This window comes from Protopterus annectens, chromosome 7.part0 (assembly GCF_019279795.1).
Source record: "Protopterus annectens isolate FY-2018-M chromosome 7.part0, PAN1.0, whole genome shotgun sequence".
In the NCBI taxonomy this organism is placed as follows: Eukaryota; Metazoa; Chordata; order Ceratodontiformes; family Protopteridae; genus Protopterus; species Protopterus annectens.
The window spans coordinates 1498074264-1498088758 of record NC_056739.1 but is presented as its reverse complement, the minus strand read 5'-3'; positions in this window follow the sequence as shown (position 1 = coordinate 1498088758).

Here is a 14495-nt window from a genome sequence, read left to right as displayed (position 1 = left end):
GCAGTAGCTGTTCTCCACTTAGCTAGGATAAAGCTGGTGCTCAGGCTTTGGTTGATTAGGGTGCCTAATTGTCCTGTCTGAGTTCTTGTAAGCTGCAGCTTGTGTGTTATCAGTTCTCATGGAGGCTGTATTTTTTGCCCTTGAGAGGGCTTAGTGATGACTTGCTCCCCAGATAAGGGGAGCGGGATGGGTACTGGGGATGCCCTGCTTTACTGATGGGGAGGGGACAGAGGAGTGAACTTTTCACTGAACCGGTCTGCCAGCACATTGGCAATATCTACAGGGTTTGTGTATGTGGTGTCCTTAACCACCAGTTCTGAGCAGATCTGGGTGCTTCCCTTGAGACTGTGGACATATGTGAAGAAAGCCTTATGACTGTCTTTAGTGGACATGGTCAGTTTAGACTCGATGTTTGCTTTGGAGGATTTCACTACTGCTCTTATTTGCTGGTTCAGGCTAAGGAGAGATTGCTTCCAATTAGACACCTGCTCCTTCTTGGTCCTGGACAGCAATTTTTTTTCCTTTTATTATAGAGTTTATTTATTGTAGACGTTCACCAAACAGGTTTACTCTTCCTTGAGGAGGAGGATTTCATCCTGTCTGGTATTCATGATTCCATGCAGCTATATAAATGCTCATATAGTACTTTGGTGTATGTTTAGACATATGCACCAGTTTCTGTGGAGGGGGAGGGGGCTGTGAAGCTGTTTATACCTTCCCTCAGGAGGCTGTAATCAGCTTTGGAGAAGTTTTTTTGTTTGACCCTAGCTAGTGGGGGGGGGGGGTGTCGGGGGGGAGATGGTGACTTCAAAAGTAACTGTTTTGTGGTCGGATCTTACCAAGGATGATGACACTCTAGGGATGCTGTAGTGGTTACTCATGTTGGTAAATACCAAGTCCAAGATATTTTCATGTCTTATAGGGATGTCAACCATCTGGTCCAATGTATTTGCATTGAAGAAATCAAGGAATCTCTGGGCATTTGTGTTTTGGCATGAATATTTCTTCCAATGTTTGGTTGGATAGTTAAAGTCACCCAGGATCAGGGTAAAGGGATGAATCTTGATAGATTGGAAGAGGTCCAGATAGGTGGAATGGGCATCTTGAGTCAGAGTTGGAGGTCTGTAGCTAGCTATGATTTGAATAGGGGTTTTGTCAATTGTTAAATGCACCTGTAGTATTTCCTGTGCATCATACTGTTTGACCAGACTAGAGGTGTGTATGTCTTTTATATATATTGCAACTCCACCTCCTTTTGTTTTGCTGCCCACAGCTTGGGGTCTGAATGAATGAATGATAGGATGAGTAAGCTGGTATGACTGGAGTGCTTTCCTTAGCTTTGAACCAGGTCTGTGACTGCACAAATGTCAGCTTCTTCCAGGGTTAAGAATGCTTGCAATGAGCGCAGTTTCAAGTTTAGACTCCTAGCTTTTAGCAGCATAACCTTTAATTTATGTTTTGATTAAATTTTAATGTTGGTAGTTTTGAACTCATGGCATTGCCTAAAAAAGGCACTATGGGGGAGGCAAGAGCCTTTGCCAGGAGCCTGAAGCCCAAGGGAGACAGATGCATGCCATTGCTAGCAAAGCATTGTGGCATGTCAGTCATGTCATCCCAGGCTGTCTGTTACTGGATCCCCTTTGAATGACACCAGAAACTAAGCCAGCTTTTAAAGTCAGTCATTTACTGTTTGCATTGAGGCATCATTCTGGTTGATGGTAGAATCCTTCTTAAGGCTAGGGACATACCTGCATGGGGCACATACTCAGCAAGCTTGATCATGTCTCTCTTCATATAGTCCATGGAGGTATGTCTCAAGTCATTCACTCCAACATAGACTATGACAGAGTCATAACAGTACCTGTTGAGAGACTTGAGTGCATTGGTGATATGGTGGATTCTGGCACCCGACAAACAATTAACCATGACTTTTTCCTTATCCAGCCTGGTGAGGAGCACATCTGTGTATCTCACAATGGAGTCTCCTATGACTAATATATTGGGTTTATGTTTAGGCATTAGTGGCTGTGAGACACAGGTGTGTGAACTATGTGTGGTGTGGTGTGGTGGGCAGTGGAGTTTGCTTGCGTTTATGCCTCAAAGATCTCTTTTGTTTGGGTATGCTTTTGTTGAGGCCCTCCGCATATGTGGGAGTGTGTTGCGTAGGTGTGGGTGGTGTTTGAAGTGTGATGTTCATGTTGCCAGCCTTCTCAGTGCCAGATATACTGCTTTGTTGGGGAGAGAGCAATGACACTAGGTGCTTGATGTATTTGCATGTCTCACAAATTGTGTTCCTAGGTGGTAGTAGTAGAGAGTTGTCCGTGTGCATGAGGCAGTTGCTACACTGTCTCAGGATGCCCATATCTACCAGACTGGCAGGAGAAAATGTTTGAAATTGTCCATCCATATTTGTCAGAAACTGAAAGAGCTAAGAGGGTAAAAGGAGGAAGGTCTACGATTAGTACTACTAGATGATAACACAAGTGCTATTAAGGGAAAACTTGTAGCTGGAAGGCCTCAAAAAAGGGTTACAAAATATGTAGCTGAAGCTTTGTATGCCATAGACCTGTATCTAGACTATGCTACTCAATTCTAAGGTTAAGAACTCAGTAAGAAAAAACTCACAATGAGGCACAGATTAATCATTTATAGTCAAAAGAATAGAACTTGCAGTATGAAAAAATACAGTTAAACCACAACGAATTGCAGTAAAATACAGTTAAACAGTAATGAATTGCAGTAGATAGCAATGAAATATACTTAATCAGTTGATTGCTTTGAAACAGTAGCTCAACAGTACAGCACAAATAAAGCAGCATAATAAACACGGCAAATTAAATGCAGTTGAACTCCTAAGCACAAACAGCAAAATGAAGTAGAAAGAGGTACAGTTTTTTTTTTTGTTTAGTAGAAACTGAAGAGACAGAAGATAATGAAATGATTCAAGGTTCAGAATGAGCTGATGTAATGTGACTGGGGGGAAGTGTCCAGTAACAACTTTATACCAGAGGCGGGCAACTCAAAGCCACCAAGACTTAAGACCACCACAGCATCTGGGTGGGTGGGGCAAAAAATAGTTGCACAGATTACACAGATATAAAGTAAAATAGAAGTGCAGAAACAGTTGAAAATAAGCACTTATCTTTTTCCAGTATCACAGCAGTGCAAATGGCAGAAGGCCTCTCACTGCAGCTTTGAACATCTTGAGCAAATAAGTACAACTAGTTTAAAACACTGGCTATTAAAGGGAGAGAAACAGAAACCAGCCCAATTATCCAATCAAAAATAACAATGTTGCAGGAATGTGTTTAGCTAGATCACACTAGACTGATTCTTTCTGCCACAAAGAAAACAGCTAGGCCTCTCTAGACAAAAGATGTCACCACAAGCTCAGAAGGTCACAAACAGTAACAGATATTTAGCTCTAACAGACAAAAAAGGAGACTAAAAAACAGTTGCACAGATTACACATATATACAGTAAAACATAAATCTCCTCAAAAGGAGAGTCAGGACTGATAGATTATAGTTTTGAAGAAGAAGAGTCTAAGGGGAAGGAATCTGAGAATAAGTCAGAGATTCTTCATTAGAATGTACATCATCCTCCAAGGAATCCTGCTCCCTAGGCCTCTTAAGAGAGGTAGAAGACCAAGGAGAAGCAGGAATAGAAACCCCTTGTGGAGTCTTTATAGCCATAAGAAATGTACTTAGCTTTCTGCTTCTTTTTGAGAGGAACATCAGCCTTAAACACCGTATGAAGCTCTGACTCCTGATGACATTCTATTATTGTAGTTGGAACCTCTTTTCTTACTAATATCTGAGGAACACCCTTAGGTCCTTTGGTAATTATCAGCCACAGTTCCTCTAGTATATCCAGAATAGAAGTCTGCAAGGCTCCATGGACATGTATGATGTAGAATCCATGCCAGCTTCCAAAGTAATCTCAGCAGAGGAATCTGACATGGAAACAGGATGATTCTCCGGCTTTCACTAGCCTGAAGAGAGACATCCGGTGGAGGTGGTACAGCCGAAGAATCTGACTGAGCTTTCTTGTCTTTTTTTCTTCACAGATGGCTGACCCTTGGGCTGCGAAGATCCTTATATAGTGTCTTTAGCCACGAGTTTAAGTCAATGGTTTTCTAAATAAATAGCTAGGAAAGAAAGCTGACTAAGCAACGTGTTGGGGACAAAAGTTTGTCAAATCACGCAAGACGTATGGTTGTGGGAAACACCTAAGCAAAACACTGCTTGTGACAATCTTTATATGGAATCTGTCTCCCTCACTGGTATTTCCCCTTTCTGGATGACATGAAGCCAACAATCAGAACAAGGCAATATAATGATAAGAAAATCAAAAAACCTCAATGGGGCACTTATCTGAAAATGGTTTGATAACCAGCAGATGAACGAGCATTCAGACTAATATTAAATATGGTGTTAGGATGGTAGCAAAGAAGCTCTGAGGATGATACATCTGGATATCAATGTTATGCCCTACACCATACATGGGGAGCATATGTCTGACATACAGTGTACCCATTACAACCTAAAAAACTTTTATACTGGCCGGAGATCGGGCTGCCCTAAGCAGGGAATCCCTGTTGTAAAGAATACTGTGACAGTGATATGGAAGGACATCTATAGATACTTGTACTACTAAACAAAAGAATATAGCCATAGACTATTAATTTGATAGGTTCCTGATTCATTGATAAAAGGAGATGTAGAACTGTCAATAGCATCCCAAATTATCAGGTAAGGGTCAGGCCTTGTGTGCATACTAAATGAAATTACAAACACTTAGTTAAGGGAATTACTTGTGAAAATCGTTAGGTGTAAAATACAATGTGGCTCATACATGTCTAGGAAATATAAACAGACAGATATATAAATTAATCAGTAAATGTGCTGAAACAATTAATCAATAAATGTACAAAAACAATAGTGTCATTGAGTAGACCCATCAGGTACAAAGCATACATACTGTTGATATGCTGCCTTACTAAAAGTGTAGTGTAAGCATGGCGGAATAAATACAGATATTTATATGCTGTTGATGTAAAAACATTACGTCATAGAGAAAGAATGATAATATTAGAATGAGAAAATAAGTGCATCGAGAGAAGCTCAGCATTCATAGATGAATTAAATATAGACACTGGTAATTTGCTGCAAGATCCTCTTTTAAGAAGTCACACTATATCATAAAGTTAATTAGTATAATGCTTTTGTTGCTTGGCCTTTGAGAACATGGGTAAGGCAAAACATATTCACAGTGAGTAAGTACAGAGTAGATGTGCACTGGAATAATTGCACAGTTGTGTAGCTATTGCAAATACCATTCAGAGTCATAGAGATGGTATCTATTTAGAGATCTTGGCAGCTTAATAGATGCCTGATGCCAGTAGATCACCTGTAGCTGATGATGATGATGGCATCATATATACAGCACAGTCCAATCAGTGGCACTCTCAGCAATGCTAACATTAGTGAGTATGCACACATCCTCACATATGAAAGTAGAGTGGCAGGCTGAACCTCTGGCATCACTTGTGTTTGCCATAGACTTCTTCTGCATGTTAGCCCCATCTAAGCTACATATGAGTCATCTCCATATATGGCATGTGTGTGTGTGTTACAGTAGTTTTGCTGTATATGCACCCACCATAGGGGAGATACATGTGGGTGACTGGCACTGCCATGACGCCAGGACATTCCCTCACCTTGATGACAGAAATGACATCATGGATATGTAGTTTTGTGATCTATGCACCATAACAGGTATGTTGAGTATGCTGAATGGCCTAAGTGAGGAAGTGCAACCACTACACAGACTGCTGAATATGCTGTGCCTCATGTAGGATGACATCACATATAGGGTCCATGAGAAGACATGTTGGCTGCAGGCAACAGTGACTTTATTGTCAACTATTTGTACATCCATTAGGTACTGGCAAATGCCCCTCATAGTTATGCAAGGTGCCAAATGTGTGGTGTGCATACATAAAGAAAACTTACACAGACTGCACATACTATTCTGGGGATTGCATCACTGTCACCTTTGGTCATGGCTGCCTGCATGCCTAAGCATGGGCTCTCCCATGGTTGTGGGCAGTGTTTTTCAGACTCCATTGCAGGGACATACCATAAGGTCAGTCACTCTTGTTCCTGTAGTTCCAGATTATCCATATCATGTTGTATGACTGAGTGCAATGCTGATCCATGGACATTTATGAATTCATGAGCTCTTACCATCTATTGCTTTCCCTCATTGGTTATTTACATGCTGGAGAATTGCTCCACGATCCATCATACAGGATACCTGTAATCCTGATACTGCATAGCCTCATTCTATACCTGGTCAGTGTTTACAACATTGAATCCACTCTTACACTGGAGGATGCCAGCCTTGACTCCACCAGCCATTTACCCACATGTGTGGTTACCATATCCATCTCCCATAATCCTTACAGCTATGGTACCATTGCTGCTCCCTCTCATGATGTCCCACTCCACCTGCACAAACAATCACTGTATCATGTCCACTGCTCTGATCTGTGTGAATAAAGTAATGTCTGATGCACTGTATGGGCAGTCAGTGCACTTTAATGCATGGCGTTGATGTGTTAATGCATGCATCAGTTTTATTTTGTGCTGTGGATATCATAACCCACAGCAGTGGACCAGATGATGGCTCTTTGCCAGTACTATTACATATTGTGCCAGCCTCTGTCTCATATGTGGTACCACTGCAGCTGATTCCTCAGAAGACTCCCCACACAATTCCTCCTTCTCCTGTGCAGCTACCGCAAGTCTATCAGGTAGTGTTGTTCCCTGTTGTATCTGCTTTCATATGACTATACTGTGTGACCAAATTCAGACAGGAAATATCTTACTGCATGATTTAGGTGCATAATGCAGTGCAGCATCTGATATATCCAGGTAAAAGTGACCTTTCCTGAATCCATGCACACAGATTTCATGATGCTCAGTCTCTGTGTCAGCACAGTATTGTAAATCATTTCCCCCATCTTCTAGGTCTATGGAAGGTAGGCTCAAGTTATTTCTTGCATCACCTGCAACACACAGTGGTTACCATTATACATGGTCTGCTGCCTGCATCCATGGGAACAGCATATCAAAGACATATGTGACTATCAATGTATGTGCCTTCCAACCACCTATGAATTCAAAGAGATGGGTTATATAACAGAATTATGCTCACATACACTAGCTAACCTCATTAACTACTGTAATATTCCCACATCATATCCCCATGCCATCCCATACATAAATACATTACATCACAAAACCTTTTTTTTCCTCCCTGTCTTTCTCCTCCTTTGTACCAATATACATGTTCAGATCTGTTATCTTATATATATATATATATATATATATATATATATATATATATATATATATATATATATATATATATATATATAAGTTAAGAATCACACTTTTTCAGCAGTGCTGAAAGTCAGATACAAATACAAATGGATACCTCTACTCACCCCACCTCCATCCTGAAGCTTAGTGGAAATATTCTCCTTAACCCCGGACCCACACATCAAATACCCACCATGGCTACCCAATTACTTTCCAATGCTCCAAACACAATTTCCCATCAGGTAATGAACCTAACCTCATTCTTTTTAATATTGACCTCAGAACTATCTGCAACAAACTTCATATTATCCAAGAATGTCTAGATTTTTACTCCCCAGCCATTCTAATCAACACTGAAACCTGTCTAAAACAACAAATAACTGACAATGAAATTATTCCCCCAGGTTTCAACATACTCAGAATAGTCAGAAATTTTAAAAGAGCAGGTGGTATTGCTGTTATTTATAAAAACAGCTTAGAAATAACTCCAATCTATCTAAATATCCCAAAATGTAATAATGCCAGACTTCTGATTGGTTACTTCAAAGTCAGTCAAAATAAATCTGTATGTATCTCAGCTGTATACATCCCACCAGGCAACAACATTACCACAGCCAAAAATATCCTATACTGCTGGGTATTTGACAACATTCCCCATGAGAGAAATTAAACACTTTAGATAGCAATATTAAAGCTGATTTGTTATATGAGCACAATAAATTCAGGTTAGAAAACATTTTTAAAGATATTGACAGGTACATTAATAAGGGCTTGGATATTAAAAATAATAAAAAAAATTGAAAGTAAGTAGGGATTACAACAACAACAAAGCATATACCCATTTTAGGGAATACAAAAATATGCAAGTTCAAAATCGACAACATGTTATGAGTAACAGACAAGACTTAAGTCCCAACATTGATAATGTCAGGACCAATCAGGTTAATTTCAACTTCAACGATGAAGTTCAACCCGTTTTTTTAGAACCTCCATCTTTGAGGAGATCGGAACGGATAAGAGAGCAGCAGAGCAACCAGAACCAATACACACACAGATACCACAACAATCAACCCCACAGAACTCACTCATGGCAGAGATAGCCATATTAAATTCTAACTCTACAGAAGTGGTTATTGAGGAAACTAGGGGTTCAAACAATATTGAATTACTATACCCTACATTAGATACACAGACAATAAGAGAAGTGTCTGTGATTGAGAACAGTCTGAATGAGAATGGTGTGGAAGTTTTACAAAACAATGATACGAATGACTGTTCTGTTTCTTCCCTTTCTGGATTTAATTTGTATAATTTTACAGGTCAAAAATTTGATGACAAATATTTTCAATTATTAAGTAAAGGCTTTACCTTTGTACCTACATTTAGATTAGATGTAGGTATTTAAAATCGATTTAAAACTACACCAGACTCTAAATATTTTGAAAATATTTTTCACAACACAGGAGATCCACTGCAAAGTAACAAGTCTTTGAGTCTGAAACGACACATAGCACTTCCCCTCATACAAAATTGTCTGATTCAGATTTTAGAAAAGTTAGCGTGTGAATCATATTAGGTAGAAGAATCTGCACAATTCAATAATGCTAGTACGAGTAATATGACACCATCACATTTTTAGCCAGATGTAGGTAAAGTTTTGACAGATTTAAAAGGTTACACTGTGACTTTTTAAATTTGAAAATATTTTTTCACAACACAGGATCACCACCAAAGTAACAGACATTTGAGTGAAGCGACACTTGACACTTTTACCCCCCCACAAAAATTGTCTGATTCAGATTTTCTAAAAAGTATGTGAATCACATATTAGAAAAGAATTGCACAATTCATAATGCTAGTAACAGTAATATGACACCATCAGAGAAAGAACTTACAGATACAAACAAATATCGTTAAATTATGAAACGGACAAAGGGGGGAGTAGTCATTATGCTTAATGCTGATTACAAAAAATAGATGTCCAATATGTTGGAAGACAATGAAACATATCAAAAAGTTAGTAGAAATGAGATCAATCAAGCTTACACTAAGATTGATTGGCTGTTTTATGAATTCTTAATGGATGGGAGAATAGATCAACAAACTTACAACTTCATCTCAGTTGAATTTCCAACTACCCCATCTATTTTAGATCCCTAAGATTCATTCATAAAATGAATCATCATCCTTAGACCTATAGTGTCAGCCAAGGGATCTAAGACAGAACCTTTGGCTGCCTATATTGATTTCAAATGTAAACCTATTTTGAATTCCATTCCATACATTAAATATAAGATTCTTGGCACTTGTTTCTGACATATCAGGCAATTCATGACTACCCTTGATTTTAGAACTAAATTTTTAGTGGCTACTGTGGATATTGTTGATTTATTTACAGTCATTGCTCATGACCAAGGATTGGAGATGTTTAGAATAATTTTCTCTTTTTAACAAGATTTTTAGACAAAATTAGGGGGGTAGCTATATATAATGGAATGTTGCTTTTTTATATATTGGTCCTGTTATTACAAGGGTTTGAACATGTTATTACAAGCATTTTGGAACAAGGTTTTGTTAATGCCCTTATGCTTTTTAGATGATCTGACATATTATTGGAAGCATTCTGAAGATGAATTTAATGCGTTATCACCTTTTTTGGGTAAAACTACAAACTTTTAGATTTACTAGTCATGTGTTTGATAATATTTATCATTTTTTGAACTTATTCTGCCTTTGTCATTTATCTAACATAAGAAAGTCGGTAAAAACAGGAAGAAAACATACTCAAATTCGTTTTACATTTTTGACCAGTTGCCATCTATGCGCAAAAAGAAGACAGGAGTTCCCAGGGACAAATGGTCCGACTGTGTTTTGAAGTGTGGTAATGAATTAGTTTTAATAAATTTTGGAGACAGGATACCTGGTCCACTGGCTAGAGGATACCCTATGGATATTGTTCAAGAGATAAAAAGGAATTTTAACTACAAAAGAACCTTTTATCTTGCTACTAATACTCTCTTGCTACTAATACTAATACAAACATGAAACCATCACTTTTATTTTTACTTCACTTTTATTTACCTTCAATAACAATTGCTTAATGCAAATAGTTACTGCTATGCAAGTCAATTGGACTAATAAATTTTTTAAATCAGAACAATAGACAGTTACTATAACACAGTTAAAATAACTAAAAGTAGAAGAATCTATTAAGAATCTATTAATACAGCATAATAATTTAAAAATATTAAAAAATTCTAAAATGAACAAGTGTGGATTTGTAGACGTTTGTAGACCATCAATGATATTGGTCCCCTACCTCTATATAATTAGATTAGATGTCCCAGATGTCCAGGGCTATGCAATTAAAACACCTAAAAATGGTTGTCTATGTTGCATCTCTTCCGCACACTTAGGGCTCATGCTGCATAATATGTAGGAAAACTATTAGAAAACTCAAAACAAAACATAGATATAAAAAACATAAATAAAAAAAACACATAAAATAACCAAGCGCTTTATATAACCACATAAAAAAATTGTTGTAATTTTATTAAATTTATATTTTTATTATTGACGAACTTTTAACAAAAAAAGCAGTTTTGGTGATGAAAAGAATGTTTGTAACAAAAGGAATGTTTGTGGCAACTTAGTTATGAAGGTATTAATGAACAAATCTAATGAACAAATATCGATATCTAGTATCGCAATTCATTTGAAAGGTTGATTATTTGAAAGGTTGATTATTATATAAAAATTCTTAATGCTGATTTAATTATTAATTTTTAGGTTTATCAACTTCTTATATCACACACCATATCACCTTACATTATCTTAATTTAGAATTAATATTAATAATATTCTTATTTTTTATATTATTTTTTTTTATTTTATCATATTTTATAATTGTTACAATTATACATGTTACCTAATATAATTATTATTATATTACATATTATAAATTATTATGTTTATATATTATAATTATAAATACATTGATTATTTATATAATGTATATAGTCATAATGAAGGTATTATATATATCATATATATTAAATTATATATTTACAACTATTTTCATCATATACTTTTACAGAAATAGGCAATAACGAATTATCTGTATCCATATATTCTTTATTATTTTTAGTATTATTACTAATTTAATTATATATATATATATATATATATATATATATATATATATAGATACATGCTCTTTCAGACGATTTTTAGATGGTGCAGTAAATGAAATTGTATATAGATTTTTTATGGTTATTTTTTTTATATTAATTGCTATTTAATAAACACACATTACATTACAAATACACATACATTACACAAATACATTCAGTGATACTACTTGCATTTTATTTTTTTTTATAGGATGTGCAGTTTTTGGCTCTCACGGATCTCAGTAGTCGATACAAAAATTTTAGTTCCCTACAAAATATTTTATAATATACCAGCCTATACTTACTTTACAAAATGACTTTACAAAATGAACCAAAATTATAGGTTAATTAATTTTTAATATCAACATTCATCTGACTATTTAACAGATAAATATACACACACATATACACACATATAGTTGTAGTATACATATACATTTGTATAGGTTTTACATTTACATCAAATTTAGCGAGTTAACTTTTATCTGAGTTTTTAGTTTCTTTCCTACTTTTCCAGTTTTATTTCCAATTCGATTGTCAATTAATTTATTTGCATTAATAATGTAAGTGTAAACAAGGTATAATTTTGCTATATATGGATGTTGGATTGTTGGTAGTGCACATTACAAACTCTGAAAGATGCCCTGTTTTCTAGGGTGAAAAGCGCTAAGTCCTCTGTGTGTTTTTTTTGTCTGCGAATTTTTGTTGTGCTTTGCAATAAAGGAAAACTTATCACCAGGATCCAAAAGGTTAGATTGGTTTATTCATTACAAGTGTTAAGGCGTTTGAGGGTTAACATTCCCCATGAAGCATTTTTTTTTTTAAACACAAAAAGAATTACAGGGACTAATTATAGCCCCATTTATGCTAGATTAGCTTGCTACTTATGAGTTCTCTTTTTAACAAACAATTATTTTTGAAACAGTTATTACAAGCATTTTTCATTTTTAGTTTTGTTATGCTTTTTGGTTAGGATATAAAGGGATTTTTGAAAGATTCTAGTTTTGTTATTTAATTTGTTTTTCACTTTTACTAAACTTTTTAAACTTTTAAGATGTTTTTTTTAAGGTGTTTGATATGAATTTCAATTTTTGTGAGCTTAGTTTGTTTGTATACAAGTTTGTTGATTTCAGGTATCTTTTACATAAAAACATCAATTTTGACATTTCCTTTTTGCTTGACCTATGCCATCTTAAAAAACAAAAAAAAAGGATTTATGCTCAGGACAAATGGGGAATTTGACAGTTGAATTGTGAGTAACCAATGAGTTTTGAAAAATGTTAAATGACAATTATTGGATAGTTTTTGGCTAATGAACAAATTTATGATATTGAAATAAGGACAATTATTAAAATTTTAACTAAAAATATACACACTATACAAAACCAATTATTTCTCTGCTACTAATAACATGAATACAAACATGAAACCATTTATTCACTACTTTTTGTCAATACTTTTTAATGCTAATTAACAATTAAGTTTCAACAATTCAAGACATATCTATGCAAGAACAATGACTAGTATTGGGACATTATAGGTAGAATTGTAAACTGCAAAATTAGTAATAAAAAAAAGAAATAAAAATTAATTTAGGCAAAATTATTAATATCTATTTGAACATAAAAATAATTAGAACGAATTTAAAAAAGTCAAATTGAACAAGTGTGGTTATACGATGTATTTGAAGGATTCATCATTTTATGTCCAGGGCTATATAATTTATGAATTGTCAAGACGATTAGATGTCCAGGCTATGCAAAATTAAATCACAAATTATGTACCCAGGGCTTGCATCTTGCAAAAACTGTCATGCATTGAATGTAGGAAACTATTAGAACACTATCAACGGAAATTAGTGAACAAACTCGGATATAAAAACATAAAATAAAGTAGCGCTCTACAAACATTTAAAAATTTATATTTTTATTATTGACAGAACTTTTAACAAAGAAATGAGTGGTATTTTAAAAAAGATGTTAAAAGTGGTAACTTAGAAAAGATGACACAGAAGCAAAGGAATGTTTGTGAACAAATGATTAAAAACAACAGCATTGCCTGGTATATTAGATAGCCTCTCATTAATAGTATATTAAAGATAAGACGTAACGCTTTGAAATAATGATTAACTTAGATACCCTAATTATGATTATATTATTAACATTATATAAAAGTAGTTAACAATTTATCATTAACATATCACCATCTTATTATTATTTTACATTTTTGTGTGCCATATTTATTTTATTCATTATTTTATACATTTTATATATTTTATATTAAATTAGTTTTTATGTTAATAATTATTAATTATTAAATGAGTTATGTTATTAAATTATTAATTTTATTTTGATTCATATTATACAATTATATTTTATTTTATATATGGTATATAATATTTTTATATATTATTTCATTATATTATTTTTATATTTACAACTATATTCACATCATTATATAAATATATATTTACAAATATCATATCATTTTTTTTTTTATTATTATTATTTAAATTATATTATTATATATATATATATATATATATAATTATACTTTTCAGTATATATTTTAGATGAATTTTATATGCTTTTCAGATATATTTTAGGATAGATTTTGATTTTTTATGTTGATATGAAAATGTAATAGATTTTTATTATTATTACATTATTTAATATTTTTTTATTGTTTCACAACACATTACATTACACAAATACATTCAGCATTTACTTTATTTTACACTCAATTTTAGTCTGTTTTATTTATTTTGCAATTCTTTTTATTTTTTTTTATCGATTTTTGTTATTTTATAGTTTCTACAATGATAGTTAATTTCCCTACCATACGCTACATAATATAACAATGCATAAAAAAACTATTAAATACATAGACTGTTAACAACATTTTAAACACTCACATTACTTAGATATTAATA